Below are 4,516 nucleotides of genomic sequence, written 5' to 3' on the forward strand. Positions count from 1 at the left end.
TAATGACTAGTCATTTGTTGAAATGTTTTTCTGGGAACTGGAGTTGAATATAGCATATTTGCTGAAGGTTGGAGGATTCTAGGTAAGGATTTTTTAATTATTTATATATATATTTTTTTGGTGGGAAGGCAGGCAGGGGGTTGGAAAAACAGTGGCCCAGTTGGCTGTCCAGTTCACGGATCACAGGTGGATACCCACATTTCTCCTTCACCTGTTTTATCTAGATATCAGTAGCATTAAGTGATCATATAAGTGTTGCAATAATAAGATCAAGATTATTTCAGTTGATTATATGTAAACAGAAGACGTCTCCCTAGAAAGACCTAAAGTACATGTATTTTGATTTGGATTTCAGTAGTAAGAAATTTTGTTTTCCACAACTTCATAATAATGGTTTCTCATTTCAGTTGTGACACTTCTCTTTGATCTCTTTTTAACTAATAAAAGAAACATGCAAGAACAAAATTAATATCCTCTCTGTAGTAAAAATTAAGTGAGTTAAAATAAAAATAGTCGAAAGGAATGACTGTACTGTAAAAGATGCCAGTCTTTTTTTCCATGGCAGAGTCAGTTTTTAGGTGATCTCACCAATCAATTATTGTTTAAGACTGCTGTGAAATTATTCACTCACAGCTTTACAGTGGCTTTATGGGTACTTCTATATGGTACACTAAAATTCAGTCCGTTGATCCCAACTAATCTTCTGTAGGTCCACAATTAATTTAACCACTTCCATTTAGCTTTTTTTTTTTTTTTTTTTTTTTTTTTACAGCTAAAACATTACTATTATTTTTTAGGCCAATTATGCCTCCAAAGATGTAATTACTAGACATCTCTGTATAATTATAACTTGAATTTCCTGTTAACTTGTTAATAATTGCATGATCCCTGGGTAAAAAACACCTTAGGACTCAGCCTCAATCTTGTTTTTAGCTCAGGATGTAACTGTTGCTGAAAAACAGGAAAGAGTTCAATCTGAAAAAAAAAAAAAAAAAATTAGTCAGGCCAATATCATAATAGCAAAGCATCTTATTATTACTCAATTAAGATATTTAGATTACTTTCTCTACTAGCTGAGAATATATGCTATTGTATATTAACTGCCAGGTTCTCCTTAGTAGTCAAGGACTGAGGACCTGCAATGCAGTCTAATAGTTTTTGGCTGTTTCTGTGTATGTGCAAAGTGGTAGCAAAATGGGTGATCCTGTCAATTTTGTCAGGAATCAGAAAATGAAACTGGGGAGAAAGACTGTGCCTGGATGGCATACCTTCTCCCTATCCCTGTTGTCCGTATCTCAGAAGATAGTGGCTGACTTCATTCTGAAATGTCACCACAAAGATTTTTTTTTATTTTTATTTTTTCCAAGTAGAAAGATAAGGTGTAAAACAGGATGTGGAAAACCTGTCACAGGGAAAAAAGTGTGTTTCCCGTGTTTAAGGGGAATACTTGGTGGGGCAGGAACCACGCAAGTAGCAACAGTGAGAGGGGAGGCAAGGTGGGAAATGGTACATTTGCATGGGAACAAATACATAATGCAAACACTCAGAGAACTTCCAGATGAACACAATTTAGAACAGTTAGAAAGAGAGTGGCTAGTATAGTCCTGACTGAAGGATAAAAAGTGAGCAGGTCCAAAATAAATGATATTTAATATAAAGAAGAACTGTATAGGGCCCATGAGCATTGGGGTGGAGGTGGGGGTGGGGGGAGGCAAGGTTTTGAGAGAGTACTTAGGTAGATTTTATGGCAGAAAGTGAGACAAGTGAGCAACTTGAGCCCTGAGTCTGAAACCTGGCACAAAATTAGAAACATGGGAAATGCAAATTTCCAAAAACAGAAGGACGTGCCTAGAGATTCCGGAAGAGAGGAAGAGAAAAAAAAAACAAAGATCCCTTGGAGATGTGCAGTGACCTGAGCTTTCATCATGCAGAGAGTGCTCAGGTCCTTTTTTCATGACCATGCTGGAGAAGTGGCACATGCAAGTAGGGGTCTGTGGCCAGAACATGGCAAATAAATGAGAAACTGTGTGTGTTTAGGGCAAGATATATAGTGGCTTTACAGGAGGAGCCAGACGTTGCTTAAAATTGTATCTTCAGAAAGTTTATACGGTTGTTTAAAAAAAAAATAAAAACACTCAAACTTTTCTTACAATTAGGAGTTAGATGTTAAAGACATCAGAAAGAGATGTCTCTAGAGACAGAAAGCAGAGAGATTTTCATTAGAAACTCTTTTCATGACTGAAAGTATTTAAGTAGAGATTGCCATTTCCATGAGGATTCCTGGAAGAGAGGTTTCTCTATCTGATTTAAATCAAAATCCAGTGGAGCAATTAATGAGATTAAGAGCTAAAGTATAATCTTAAGGGCATGTTTTCATATTTTAGTAAACAGAAAGATGAGTATGAGGTTCACAGAGCACTGAATTCTCGAGATATTAATCACATCCTCTAGCATCAAAGTAGATGGCTGTATTTTATTTTTCTTTACCATTTGCAGGCTAGAAAAAAAAAAGGTCTTGGTTGAATTAAATGTTCCCATCAGACAATTTGGGTTAAAAATTTTAATAACGTATAAGTGTTACATAAATGAAATAGTTATCATAAGGAAATCTCTTTGAAACTGAAAAATGAAAATGTTTTATTCTTTTCAATGTCTTTTTTGAATAAAACAACAGATATCCACATTATTTTTTGCAGTGCTTAAGTCATTAGGTCCACATACTTTGGAAATAAAAAGTTAGGTTGAAAAATCTTTTCTGGTTCAATTATAAAAAAAATAAATAAAACATCCCCAAAATGGGACTCTCTTCACTAATCTGTTAACAAAATGATCATGCCATAAACCTGTCTGTGTTCAGATTATCACTGTTTCATGTGTTATTTCTGTTACACATATTAAAAATAAAAAAGTAAAATAAAATTAGAAAATCAAAATATGTAAGTATATTTACTTTTGCCTTAAATGTGTTTATTTTTCCTGTTGACACAGAAATGCACAAACCATTAGCTAGGTTAAAACATCTGGGATATGCCTCCATGAAGAGTTTATGAGAGCATGGAAACCACAGAAGGTTGTATCCATTCTTTTATCACTCTTGTACATGTGTAGCATGATGGAGAGCTAGGACTTTTGTCTTGTGCTCAGCAATTGATTCATTGTGAATGAGTGTGAAATTTATTGCTGTGCTATTGCCAAATGATGCCTTCCTGGCCTGATAATCTGGATCATCCCTGAGGCAATTTATTATCACCCATCTAGTCACCTAGTCCAGGGCATGAGATCTGGAGCACACCAACATTAACAACAGTGGGTGTAGATGTGGCATACAAACAGATCTGGCTGAGAGGAGGGACATCAATCATGACAGCATGCAGTCATATAAGAATCCATACAAAGGTGACATGAATATTGTCAATTGAATTTAAGATAGTAAATGTAAAGGAGTAAGCACTTCTCTCTTAAAAAAAGAGTAGGCCAAAGTACCCTGAAACATTCTAAATGAGAAAGACTAGCATGAAGATATAAACTGGGGTCTAAGTACCATGATGTTTTACTGTAACTTACATGTATGTGGGAACATCTTATAACACAGAACAGATCATATATCACCAAATAAAGCTATGGTTGGTATTTTAAAAGAAGACTTTTGCAATTGTGTATATAATAAAAAAAGGTTCATTTTTAAAGTATATTAGAAAGTTAATCATTACTAAACCATTTGAAAGTATATTTCAGTCACTATATGAAAATATTTGTTTCTGGTTTGGTATTATAATTGGTTAAACTGGGTTTTTAGTTATCATCACGACAGCAGTGCACAGAAGAAGTAAACCCTACTGCCCATAGGTTTCTCTCTCAGCCTGATAAAATGCACTTACATGTTGTGTATATTAACATGAATATTCATGAAAGTATCTCCTTGATGTAGAAGATTAATAGAGCTGACACTAACAAAAGGAGTAGCATACGTATCTCTGCATTTGTGGCACATGTCTTATAGTAGTTTTAAAACTATTTTTCAAATGATATTTGCCTTTATTTGACTTTCCACTAAGTCATGATTTAATGAGTCATTGCGTGGAAGTTGATTTCTGCCTTTTATCTGAAATGTACTACCTGATTGCTATCATCCAGATATTTGGTGCTGCTAATTACAGAGATTAAATTAAAGAAACAGACCACAAAAGTAAAGGAGGTGGATAAATGGGCATTAATGCTGCCTTACTATGTTTCTGTATATAGATAAAAAATTTACAGCTATAAAATTTTATCACCGGGTTTGGAATTATTATCTTCCAGGTTTTATGTATGGCCAGCTATATCATGCCATCTATTCTCTGAGTAATTCTGGTAAGAATCATCAGAGTACATCAGAGTAATTCTGAGTAGTTCTGAAGTTCTCTGAAAATCATCATAAGCATATGTTTTAAATGTTGTGTTACTTTCATATTTGGTAGAGAATAAAATATGGAGTCTCAGTGGGAGGCAGAAATCCTTTGATCTCTTTTTTCAGTGC

The sequence above is a fragment of the Anas platyrhynchos genome, chromosome Z, assembly GCF_047663525.1.
Source record: "Anas platyrhynchos isolate ZD024472 breed Pekin duck chromosome Z, IASCAAS_PekinDuck_T2T, whole genome shotgun sequence".
NCBI classification, from domain to species: Eukaryota; Metazoa; Chordata; class Aves; order Anseriformes; family Anatidae; genus Anas; species Anas platyrhynchos.